This window comes from Schistocerca nitens, chromosome 4 (genome assembly GCF_023898315.1).
Source record: "Schistocerca nitens isolate TAMUIC-IGC-003100 chromosome 4, iqSchNite1.1, whole genome shotgun sequence".
Lineage (NCBI taxonomy): Eukaryota > Metazoa > Arthropoda > Insecta > Orthoptera > Acrididae > Schistocerca > Schistocerca nitens.
In genome coordinates this window covers 70,392,709-70,406,457 of record NC_064617.1, presented here as the reverse complement: position 1 = coordinate 70,406,457, position 13,749 = coordinate 70,392,709, and the positions used below count along the sequence as shown (strand labels likewise).

The window sequence follows — 13,749 nt, the reverse complement described above, 5'->3', positions numbered from 1 at the left end:
TGACGCAAGACCTGAAATAAGGTCCGGAGATTCTGCAAATGTTCGGCTTCTGTCTTTCCTGAGATCACAATATCGTCCAGATAGTTCGCAGCAGTAGGGACCGACGCACAAATAGTTTGTAAATATTGCTGAAACAAAGCAGGGGCGGATGCACACCCGAATGGCAGTCTTTTGAAGCGATACAAGCCAAGATGCGTGTTAACCACTAAGACGCGCTGGGATTCTTCGTCCACAGGTATTTGCAAGTACGCATCTGCTAGGTCCAATTTCGAAAAATATTTTCCCGGGCACAGTTTGTCAAAAAGATCTTCCGGGCGGGGCAAAGGAAAAGTAGCAGTCACAAGTTGTGGATTCACAGTTGCTTTGAAGTCCACACAAAGTCTCAGTTTTCCGGAAGGTTTTGGCAAAATGACTAAGGGTGAGGCCCAGAGAGAAGCCTGCACACGTTCAATGACACCTTGAGATTCTAATTCGGCTAATGTTCTTGCGACCTCATCACGCAATGCGTGGGGAACATTGCGCGCTCTGAAAAATTTCGGTTGCGCGTTGTCTTTCAGTTCCAAATGCGCTTCATAGTTCTTAGCGCAACCAAGGCCCGGTGCAAAAATGTCTGCAAATTCTTCACAAAGACTAGAAACACTGGCGGAAGGCACAGTCTGATTCACGGATAGGACCTGATTTACAATAGACAAATTAAACAATTGAAACAAATCTAAACCAAACAAGTTCACTGCACTAGAGGAACGAAGAACATAAAATGACACAAGTTTTGTCTGTCCCTTGTATGTTGCAATAAGGCTGCACTGTCCTAACACAGGTATATGCTGTCCTGAGTAACTAGTTAACGTAACATTTGCGGCACGCAATGGCGGGGCGCCCAGTTGTTTGTACGTGTCGTGATTGAGCAATGAAACTGCAGCTCCGGTATCGAGCTGGAATGGTATCACTTTTCCTGCAAAGTCTAAGTCCACAAAAAGTTTATTGTCTTGTTGACGACAAGAGCGACTGCCTCGTGCCATTTGAACTGATACAGGTCCAGAAGCACTTGCAACTGTACGGGATTTCCGGCGACGTCGACGCACACTTTGGGTGGGACGAACACAGTCACTGTTAGCTAAAGTGTCACTGGACGGGTGGGAATGAACTACATGAATGTCCATGGGCGAAGGTCCACGAGCCTGATTGTCCCGGGTTCGATTCCGGCGCGAAGCAAAGGGCCTGGAATTTGTGTGATTGTCTGATCTTAACTTTTTCCGGCAAACACTTTGTACATGTCCTTTCTTGTGACAGTAAAAGCAAATAGCTTGGCGTGACGGGCAATTTTCACGCGAATGTCTAGTTGCACACCGCGGGCAAGATTTCACTGCATTTGCTTGCTTACGCGGCGCACGTGGTTGCAAGCTAGGCGGCCGCAGCGAAGTCGGGCGCGAGGGCCGCTTAGCGTCCCGTGCAGCGGGCCGGGCGGGCCGATGAATGTGACACACGGCTGGCGAAGTTTCAAATGATGCCTGAGCAAAGTCAAGTGTGTCTTGCCTGTCCAATATGTCTATCACTTGTTGCAGGGAGGGATTAACTAGCTTCAAAATCTGTTCCCTTATGCGAACATCAGAAACGTTCTGTGCAATTGCATCACGCACCATAGTATCTGAATATGGGAGGCCACATTCACAGGCAAACGCACAGTCTCTAGTAAGTCCTTGCAAAGTTGCTACCCACTCCCTGTTAGTCTGACCGGCCGTACGTTTTGTACGAAAAAACGTATACCGTTTGGCAACTACATTTACTGTTTCTTTGAAATAGGCATCTAAAGCCGACAAAATTTCCTCGTAGGACAGAGTTGCTACGTCGCGTCGGGGAAACAATTTCACTATCACACGGTAGGTAGCCACACCGACACAAGAAAGCAAAAACGGCTGCCGCTCTTTACCTTGAATTCCATAAGCAGTGAGGTGGAAGTTGAACTGATCGGCCCACTCAGTCCAGCTTTCGGTTGTGGCCTCGAAGGGCCTAAATGGCGGTGCGACAGCGTTGTGTGGCTGCGGTAGCGAAGAAGCGGCTGCCGCCGCATCGGTTTGCAGCGCACGTTGACCCTGGACGAGCTGTCCAAGGGCTTCCAATAACGCCTGCGTCTGCTGATTCTGCAAGCGAAAAAATTCGGACAGTACATCTGGAGAATGCGGCGAAGCCATGACACAAGCAATTTAGAGCAAGTATAACACAAAGACTGCAACGTGGGCGCGGCACCACTCCTCGGCGCCAAAATATTGTTGTGTCGATTCCCTAAGGTCTCGACACAATGAGTGGCTAGGTGCACGCGAAACTAACGCAGACGGGCGTAAATTCTGAAACAGGAGACTGGATGAAAACTATAAAGAAAAGAAGAGAGATTTTAATATACTTAACTTTAATGTAGTCTTGTTCTTGTTGAAATACATCTCTTGCATAGTAGTAAGCAATTAGCAATGATACACATGGCGCCTTGCTAGGTAGTAGCGATGGACTAGCTGAAGGCTATTTAATCTGTCTCTCGGCAAATGAGAGGAATACTTGGTAGGTCTAGTCGCAAGCTATGTCGTCCGTACAACTGGGGCGAGGTCAAGTCCGTGTCTTGTGACCTGCCCTGTGGTGGCGCTACGTTTGCGAATACACAGTGGCGACACGCGGGTCCGACATGTACTACAGGACCGCGGCCGATTTAAGTTACCACCTAGCAAGTGTGGTGTCTAGCGGTGACACCACAGAGTTATCGCCTTCTTTTTTAAGTGTGAGGATGTTACCCTGTTTCATACATCTTGCATATCAGGTGGATTAGTTTTGTCATGTTTGGCTCTCCCAAAGCCCTCATTATTTCTGAAGGAATGTCGCCTACTCCAGGGGCACCTTATTTCCACTTAGATCTTTCAGTGCTCTGTCAAATTCTACTGGCAGTCTCTTATCTCCCCACTCATCTTCATTTACTTCTTACTGTATTTCTACAATATTGTCTTGAAGTTCATTTCAGTTGCATATTTCTTCCGTCTTTCAGCTTTCCCTTCTTTGATTGGTACTGGTTTGCCGCCCAAGCTCTTGATATTCATATAGATGCTCCTCTTTTCTCCTAAGGTCTTTTTAATTTTTCTGCTGGCGGCATCTATCTTTCCTCTCCGCTTACTCATTTTACAGTTTCTGTCAGTTTCATATTAAGACGTCTGTATTCCCTTTTACCTGCCTCATTCGTTGCAGTTTTATATTTTATTCTTTCGTCAATTTCTTTAATATCTCGTGTATTATAGAAGAATTTCAACTGCGCATCGTCTTTTTGCCTGGTTTGCTGGCTTCACTATTTCTTCTTTCGAAGCTACCCGTTCACCTTCTATCGTATTCCTTTCCCCTGTGTCAATCAATGGTTGCTTTATGTTTCCTTTCAAATTCTCAACAATCTCTGGTTCTTTCCATTTATCCACTTTCCATATTCTAAATTTTCTACCTTTCTACAATTTATTAAGACAGTGATCTTGAAGTAATTGTCCGAAGCGATTCATAGTGGAACTGTGATATGAATCTAGCCATTGGAATACAGATGTAAGACACAGGTTTATTGCTAGTATCCTGAGGAAGCGCAATCCATCCAGAAAAGAAGTCACAGATACTCGCTCGGCCAGTTCTCGTTCGAAGGTCTTCGAGCTACTAAGAAACAAAGAAGTTGCCGCGTTTTATCAAGGGCTCTTCAGTCAGCGGGAGTTACACAAAATGTTCAGTCAAATGCACTTGCAAGAGAGACGTTTCACATCTTGGATAGGCTCTCTCACAAAATATTAGTAGCCCAAGTCCCACAATGAAACATTTAATTTCTCGATCATAAGGTCTACATCTCGTGTAATGATAAATTCACTAAAATCAGGGAAATTCTTACTCGTAAAAGATTACCCGCTTTCTTCCTGGTGAGGTACCAACCGTAGCTGTAGTGGGAATGGGATAACATGAAACCACTGCACTGTGTAGATCTGATCTCAAACTGACTATGCGTGGTGTTTCGCGGAGAATTGGAGACGATAGAGAGCAGTTCTGGGAATGAGGGACAACTATGCTGAATCGGCAAGTTTGAGAGCTACATTTCAGTTATTTGTTGTCTACAATGTTTTAGATACGTTCTCTTTAAAAATTGGTACACAAAAGAATACTAAGCAGCAGCGAGATCAATGTGTACCTTATTAAGTACGAGAGAGATGTAAAGTTGTCATACGGTTATTTTCTTACGCAACAAGGTCCCCGTCCCGATACGGATTATCCGGTTGCTGATTATCCGTACTGAGTTCGACGACTTTTGAAAACAAATAAAAAAAACGAAGCCTGAACTATTTTGCTATAATTAAAACGAATACGTCGCTCATAACACAAATTTCAGGATGTGATGAAACCATCGGTAAGTTGTTAAATAGCGAGAGTTGAGTTGCTAAGTAACGAGGATATAATGAACAAATTGTGTTGAATAGTGGAGGAGACCGAAGACGATTAACACGCACACTGAGGCACTTTTGTATGTTGATCGGTTATTACAGTCTCGACAGCGAAAAGCGTTTGGCTATAATTATCGATTTTTTTGACTCTCCGAAAAGCGTGAATCGTCGTTAGGAGAAAAGTGAATAAAAAGCAGAAACAGAAAAAAATGTTGAACTATCATTTCCCGAAAGTGAACTCAAGCCGAGTCATACGAAACGCAGTGCGATTTAAATATAATAGTGCAAATAAGTTATCAGTTTTCGGCAGATATCGCATAAGAAACGCAGTGAGATTTCTTTGTACATTCTGTAGAAATCATGTACACTTTGAACTATCCGTGTTGATATATTATCCGCTTAGTTTCGGTTCTCTATCAATATGGCTAACTAGTGATTTGCTTTACTTGCACTTTCTTCTGCAAAAGACCAACATTAAGAATTTATAATAAAAAACTTTCCAGATCTTCTGGTGACGACTTCTGGAAATGTTTCCGCAGTCTAGAATCATCTGCTTCTTCACTTGGGCCTATTTTACGATGCTCGTTTGTTACAACCAGCTTTGCGGAACTAGTTTCGAAAAAGGCGAAGAGCTTGCTCACTTCAGTTTGTACACTGCACGAGTTCCGTCTTGTCTGCTTGAAATCAGTGCAAACGAAAAAGGACAAACGTGTTTGAGTTCGTGACCACTAGACAGCAGATAAATTTCTGTAAATTACTTCAGAAGCTACTTAAATCATGTAAGGACGATTTACGGAACTTAAAAGACTTCAAAATGCTTAAAATCCTATACGGAAAGATTTTTTTTCTTTTCCAAGTTGTGATTTTTACGGTTCTGTGCCTTAATCGGTAAAATCAGAAACGTTATAGGATGACTCTGCCGTCCGTCTGTTCGCCTGTTAACACCCCGTTTTCTCAGTAACGGCTACAGGTATCGAGTTAAATTTTTGTGAAATACTACGGTCTACGGTCCATTGGCTGTGTAAAATATTAGGCTTCTAAGTCAATGAAGTTAATAGATAGCGCCATACGTATTACATATTTTGATACCCGCGAAGTCTCACATCAAACACTACTGATGAATCACATATGCACATGTCGAGCCTAGTAATCTAGTGGTGTACTCGGTTAGAAGGTACATGTACTAAAATTGGAACTATACAGAGAAGGCTAGCATGGCCCCCGCGTAAGGATGACAAAAACAGCGGTAAAGCGTGCGGCAAGACAATATGTCGTTCAGATTCTACGTCAAACTGTAGGTTCCTTTCTCTCGGCTGGATACCTGGGGTGGGGCGGAAGCACGCAACTCGCCGAAGTGGAGTCGAATAGAAAGGCCTGCACCAGCCCACTGAGCCACACGAAAATATTATTAGTATCTAAACACATAATTAATCTTCCACGGAACCCACAGAGTCTGACTCCACTCTCATTTGTCTGGGTTTTTTTTCGTATCTTTCTCCACTCCTCTACCCTATAGTATCAAGATCGCGTTCCAAATGCCACAGTTGCCAAATTTGTTGCAGATGGTTATGATGACACCGATCTGTGAAGTTTCTTTTCTTTGACTCACGGGAAGTTCTTTCAATAAAATGGCTCTAAGCACTATGGGACTTAACATCTGATGTCATCAGTCCCCTAGAACTTAGAACTACTTAAACCTAACTAACCGAAGGACATCACACACATCCATGCCCGAGGCAGGATTCGAACCTGAGGCCGTAGCAGCCGCGTGGTTCCAGACTGAAGCGCCTAGAACCCCTCAGCCACAGCGGCCGGCCTGAAGTTCTTTGTTTCGTACATACTAAATTTTCTATTTTCGCACCACATCATACTCTTAACGTAGTTTCCCCATTAGCGGACCTGTCTTGTAGCGAAATCATTCTCTTACGGACGGCTTCATATTGGCCCAAGAGCGTCTAGGAAGTTTCCAAATGCCGAAATGGTAACCTTATATGTCTTATTGTTTCTTATTATATTTTTATCCTTAACTCCAATATCGTCCATTGTTCCATGCTCATACCACGAAGAATTATCTGAAGTGTTGCACTGCATGGTACTTCGTTCTTGCAATCATTAATATTAACGTCCCACTACCGTAATTGCCAGAAAAATTAACAATTTTTTGATTTCCACGCTGCACGCCTACTAACGTAGAGATACCCGTAAGTAGTAGTTTTGTGTCGAGCAAGCTGGAACGGCCCGAAACTCAACAGTTTCACCAACGACTTTGGCCACTGATGGCAGCGAAATTTAGTTCCGGAGCCTAGTGTCTCCGTGTAACCTAGCCTTACGGGCTGGTGTTGAAGGGGCGAGTGCGTGGGCCTCATACCGTGTGAGCGGCAGAGCGCGGTGCGCGTCGCGTAATCCGGCCCGGCACGGGAAGGAGTGGAGTAGGGTATCGCTCATTAAGGGTTGGGGGGCTGGGGAGCCCGCACACGCGTAAGCCACGCGGCCGCGGCACGTGCTGGCAGCTGCGCCGGCCACGTGTCCTGCCGAGGCTGCACGTGCGGAGACATCCGCGGAGAACACGAGGGAAGGGAAGGGGACACGAGGGAAGAGTTGTCGCGCTGGGGGAGGCGCCGCAGCCGACAGCCAGGTGAAGCCCCGCGGGGGCCAGGCAGGGCCGCCTCTGCCTCGCAATCAATACTCGGTCTGCCCGGGTGTCGGTTTGCGTTCAAGTGACCTGTCGAGGAACATACCTGCCTCTGATAAGTAAACTACTGGCCTTTAAAATTGCTACACCAAGAAGAAATGCAGATGATAAACGGGTACTCATTGGACAACTATATTATACTACAACTGACATTATATTTTCACGCAGTTTGGGTGCATAGATCCTGAGAAATCAGTACCCAGAACAACCACCTCTGGCCGCAATAACGGCCTTCATATACGCCTGGCCATTGAGTCCAACAGAGCTTCCATGGCGTGTACAGGTACAGCTGCCCATGCAGTTTCAACACGATACCACAGTTCATCAACAGTACTGACTGTCATATTGTGACGAGCCAGTTGCTCGGCCACCATTTGCCAGACGTTTTCAGTTGGTGAGAAGTCGGGAGAATGTGCTGGCCAGGGCAGCAGTCGAACATTTTCTGTATCCAGAAAGGCCCGTACAGGACCTGCAACATGCGGTCGTGCAATATTCTGCTGAAATATAGGGTTTCGCAGGGATCGAATGAAGGGTAGAGCCACGGGTCGTAACACATCTGAAATGTAACGTCCACTGTTCAAAGTGCCGTCAGTGCGAACAAGAGGTGACCGAGACGTGTAACCAATGGCTACCCATACCATCACGCCGGGTGATAAGCCAGTATGGCGATGACGAATACACGCTTCCAATGTGCGTTCACCGCGATGTCGCCAAACACGGATGCGACCCAAAATGATGCTATAAACAGACCATGGATTCATCCGAAAAAGTGACGTTTTACCATTCGTGCACCCACGTTCGTCGTTGAGTACACCATCGCAGGCGCTCCTGTCTGTGATGCAGCGTCGAGGGTAACCGCAGCCATGGTCTCCGAGCTGATAGTCCATGCTGCTGCAAACGTCGTCGGACTGTTCGTGCAGATGGTTGTTGTCTTGCAAACGTCCCAATCTGTTGACTCATGGATGAGACGTGGCTGCACAATCCGTTACAGCCATGCGGATAAGATGCCTGTCACCTCGACTGCTAGTGATACGATGCCGTTGTGATCCAGCACGGCGTTCCGTATTACCCTCCTGAGCCCACCGATTCCATATTCTGCTAACAGTCATTGGATCTCGACCAACGCGAGCAGCAATGTCGTGATACGATAAACCGCAATCGCGATAGGCTACAATCCGACCTTTATCAATGTCGGAAACGTGATGGTACACATTTGTCCTCCTTACACGAGGCATCACAACAACGTTTGACCAGGCAACGCCGGTCAACTGCTGTTTGTGCGAGAAATCGGTTGGAAAGTTTCCTCATGTCAGCACGTTGTAGGTGTCGCCATCGGCGCCAACCTTGTGTGAATGCTCTGAAAAGCTAATCATTTGCATATCACAGCATCTTCTTCCTGTCGGTTAAATTTCGTGTCTGTAGCACGTCATCTTCGTGGTGTAGCAATTTTAATGGTCAGTAGTGTAACAATATTAATAGGCGTTTGTTGAGGTCTTTGTGGGATGGCCTGCACCACAAAGGGGCCTGCACCACATAAATTGAAAATGTAATGAAATGTCTCTGTTTTAACACCATGATGCGGGCCCTCTTATAATAGTAAAAGACATAGCCGTAATTTCGTTGTGTGGGCCTATTAGGCTGAATTTTTCAGTGGATAGCTGATGAGTGACGTCCAACCTTTTAAAACTCTGGGCTCCCTGCCCCAAAACTCCCAGTCGTGTCCAGTCGAATGCGTGGCACTTTACTTGGAGAATCGTTAACTTCTAAAATTTCGTTATCTTTAAGAACATTTCTCGAGGAGAATATCAGCTGTCACGACAAAATATTTTAAAATTGAATTAAAAACAGTCTTGACAGCAATAAAATATTTATTGCCAATGGTATTCGGTTTCGATCAAAATGTGACTATCTTCAGACCATATTCAGCAGTTCACATTCGTTGACCAACGATACTTGCTCCATTCACCAACACCGGCTTCCATCATGCTGAGTATCGTCTGGACGTGATCACATTTTGAACGAAATAGGTTACCATTGCCAATAAATATTTTATTGCGGTCAGTAATGTTTTTAATTCAATTTTAAAAGAACGCTTAAAGGAATTTTGATAATGTGAAGTGAGTCCGATTTTGGGGAAATTTTTCCCTCTCTCATTTCACCAAAACTAGGACTACAATTTCTTTCCTGTCCTTTGTGCCACATACCTGGGTTGTGCAGCTATTGCAGCTGTGAACAACCAGTTTCGAATAATTTTATTCGTTAACGAGATACGCGGGCAAGTATTGAATTTGAATTAAATATAGGTAAAATTTTCTTGATTGTCACATACCTTGTGTTATCTCGCGTCCCCCTAACAAATATGGTGCTTATACTCGGGATATATTGTTTTTAAAATTGAAATACGATTTTTACATGGGTATGAATCTTCACTACCGGTATCTGTTCTTTTTTTTAACAAACATAACCACTTGATTGTGGTTACGACGTGACAATATAGTTGTTCATAGTGTTGATTAAATAATGAATTGTAAAATAAAATTGTGTATAATTAGATAATAAAGTTGAAATGTTGCTGCGTTATAGACCATTAAACCGAAAATTGCTATAAAATTCTTTTTACCGGCTTCGTTATCACAAAGTTTTCCATGGTAGGAGCCGCACCACAGGTTCGGCCTAGGTGACCTATAGACACTAAGCACGGCCTTGAACTATTTTTCTGTTTCTCCATCAAGTCCGCTGCCGTCCAGTGTAATTAGATTGGCGGTGCTTGTATAAGTATTTTTGTAGGAACGACAATGTATTGCTTTTCGAGAAAACTGTCATTCTTTTGATGAAGAAAAGCGTTTGAAATGTATTATTTATTTAGTTTGTTCTAGACTCAATCACAAACAAGGCTTTGCATCATCGTCGGTTCCTGCCGTCCAATGCCCACGTTCGCAAATCATAAATAAGTCATACACAGCATGTGGAGCGTCCAAGACATGCGTTCAAGGGCGAAGCCAGTACTTTGTCAGAAGGGAGAGGGAGTCTGTTTTGTTAATGAGGACTTTAACATGACTCATGTTTTTTTTTATTTGCCCTGAAAATTTCCTTAAAAATGATAAACCATTTTGTTGGATAATGACCTCGGAGTTTTCATCAAATTCAAATACAGTCTCGTTACTTAGAAGTGTTGCATTTTAGCAAACCACAGTCATGCTCCTATCTCCCTTCTTCTTCCAAGGTCACTTTACATAATTCTTCTTCCAATCTGGATTTGAGCTAAAGAGGTAATCAGGCATGAACGAGCGCGATTATTTTGGGACGCCATGATTATCACTGACGGGGCTGTTGGAATAAAGAGAGCTCAGAGAAGCTAGGACAATCTAGAACAATTTCTGCTGATGAAATTGCAAAGGATCTGTAATTATTCAACCGTACACTTCCCCATATTTCCTCGTTTAAGTAGGCATCTGTCACTTATTGCACTGTAGAAAGATAATTTTCTGCGTTAAAGAGCCGGCCGATGTGGCCGAGCTGTTCTAGGCGCTTCAGTACGGAACTGCGCTGCTGCTACGGTCGCAGGTTCGAATCCAGCCTCGGGCATGGATGTGTGTGATGTCGTTAAGTTAGTTAGGTTTAAGTAGTTCTAAGTCTTGGGGACTGATGACCTCAGATGTTAAGTCCCATAGTGCTTAGAGCCATTTGAACTATTTTGCGCTAAAGAATTTCGCAGTAGACAAACGCACGAGCCTAAATGAGGAAAATTTGGATTATTATTTATTTCTTTAAGGCATTTAGTGCTAAGAGTTTCGCCTTCCATGTAGCTCTTTTCATTTACATAGAGATGTTGCATCCTTAAGGGAACTGAAATCTGTTAGGAAAGAAAGGATTCAGGAAGGAATAGACTGTAACCCATAGCAAGGGACAAACCTCATCTTTTGCCTAAACTGAAAATGAGAAACCACAAAAAACACTTGAATGAGAAACCACAAAAAAACTTTCAAAATTCTCAGCAGAAAAATTTGTACCACTTCGCCTTCCGAATCTAGAGATCAGCGACTCAACGCGCAGAGGTACCCAGTCAGTCGGAGTCTCCCTCTTTCCTAGATGCTCACGACAGTAGCACGTGCACACCGATGAAAACGTGTCGACTCTTCGGGCGAATCACATTTTTGCTAAACTAGGTCGCCTCCAGAAATGCCATCATCGAGACGGAATGCGGTTCGAAACGTGCAGCGCGCTACGGGCGCAGACTGGTGGGAACAGTATAGGCTGTGGGAGACATTCTCCTGCGCTTGCATGGGACCTGTAGCAGTAATCGAAGGCACGCTGATAGCTGCGAACCACCTGCATCCCTTCATGCTTGATATGTCTTCTCTGATGGCGATGTCATCTTTCAGCAGTATAGCTGTCCGTGTCTCGAAGCCAGGACCGTGCTCCAGTGGTTTGAGCAGCAGTACGCTGAGCTGACGTTGGGGTCTCGGTGACCAAATTCGCCTGATGTAAAGCCCGTGGAATCCATCTGTGTCACTATCCGGCGCCATTACCGCGTACGCAAATCAGCGGTCCGTTATTTACGCGAATTACATGTCCTGTATCTCTACAAACCTACCAACAAACTGTCGGATCCATGATGTACAGAACAGTGACGTATTTCGTCCCAAAGACGGACAAACAAGCTATTTAGCAGGTGGTCATAATGTTTTGTCTCGTCACTGTAATCACAAAATCCTGCAGCGGCAACATTTTCGCAATTATGGACGGCAGCATGGCTTAATATTTCCGCAGGGATCTTCCAACGACTTGGGCCCATGCCACGCCGAATTGCTGCAGTACGCCGGGCAAATGCAGGTGCTACACGGTATTTAGAGGTACACCACGACTTTTGTTAACTCGATGTAAACTGATACTGATTGTTAATTAGGCTATTATAGTAGTGTGTGTATATTTTCAACTTTCCATAACGCTAGTGCACGAATCTGTTTCGGTTTTTCTCTCCTTTCTTGTTATAAACTTATCCATAATTGGAAACTATCACAACACTACACAGCACAAAAACCATAAACGGCAGCACTTGCAATAAATGCAGTTCCAAGTAAGAGCTATACTGATAACAAAACAATAAATGAGCTGAAATAAGGCCAACAATGTGCAGTAATTGGTCGTGGCTAAAGTAGGGTGGCTGATACCCGGTAGTACGATCGATATATAAATACAGTAAGTTAAATCCATCGTTGGCCCTGTTGACTCTTAATAGCGCATATCCCGTTTTCATAGTATGATGGTAAATCAAATATTTTTAAATTTCACTGCACGGCAAACAGGTCTTGGGTAATTTCATTTAGTTGGAGGGATCCGGCCCACTGGATACCCCCTCCCCTCCCACCCTTTTGGTTACGTAGTTGATGCATTTGTCATCTCTGTATGTCGATCTCCAGCTCTCTCAATAGCCCGCCAAAGGTCTTCACACTTCGTATCTCGCCCAGCTACAACATGGGTGCCACCAAGTGTCGCTAGAAAGCAAAAGAAAATGGTTTCCGATTCTGCGTTCGCATGAACCTAAAACATATACCCTCGATTTGTGATAAAGAATAACAACGAACTGTTTGAAGATTGCTGCAAAAGTGCTGACAATTCTTATGTGATCCGGTAATTGACATCATTAGCAGAATATTGATTAATTTTTGTTTTATTTATGTATAACTGATAAATTCCATTATCGTACAGAAATCCGCCATGAGATGAATGAAAAACCAGTAAATTAGGAACGATATTAGTAAAAAATTTTAAATATTTTTAATTCATGAAAATCAACAGTTGTAAACGCTGTAGACACCTCCTGAATAAAGTTGATATCACCCACAGATCGATCCTAATGTTTTGCCAAACTGCAACATGGCGGATAATGTGGACGCCAGGAATCTGAATGTGCTATAGTTCTGAACTCAGCGTTATACACGCAGGTAATATAGAGATTACAGGGTGCCGCAGTAAACATGAGAACTAAAAATCCTCTGTTCTTTGGTTGACTATTGTAGTGAGACAGCTATTTTATTTCCTTTTTCTTTATTTTATTTTAAATGTGTGTAATTATTAGTATCACAGCACTTCTGGTATCACAGAGTATAATATTCCTGCGCAAAAGTAGAATTTAATGTTTCTCAAGCTGGTAATATTAAACTCGTTGTTATTGAACTAGTGTGTGTAGTGTCTTTGTTTGTATTTCTGTAAAGTACAATATTCCGTGCGGCGTCATCGACCCCCACAGCGTACGTAATTTCATACACTTAAGACTAGTTACACTCCCATGGTGGAGAAGCAGCTGTCGACCCCGAAGATTTCCTGTAAAATTCTTTGAAATGCTACAGACCGTATTATGGCCGTTACTAAACTCCGCATTAACATTACATATCGCTTGTGACTCTCAAAAAACACAAATTACACAATATAACGGCTAACAATGACTGTTTCATTGCACACTCTTCCTACAAGTCCTATCGTTATCCTGTCTCGTAACAAAATTCTCTCACATTCCGATTTTTTTTTCTTTCCTTTGCTCGCCATGGAGCAACGGTAAGTCACGGAGTAACTATCTCGGTCGCGAGGGCGAAGCGCACCACCTCACGTCACAATATATAC

At 43.9% G+C, this 13,749-nt stretch overlaps 1 pseudogene; it reads left to right on the top strand.

Annotated features, from left to right (window-relative positions):
- Positions 1–5,595: 5,595 nt before the first annotated feature.
- LOC126254805 (U6 spliceosomal RNA) lies at positions 5,596–5,708 on the top strand (annotated as a pseudogene).
- The last annotated feature ends 8,041 nt before the right edge of the window (positions 5,709–13,749 follow it).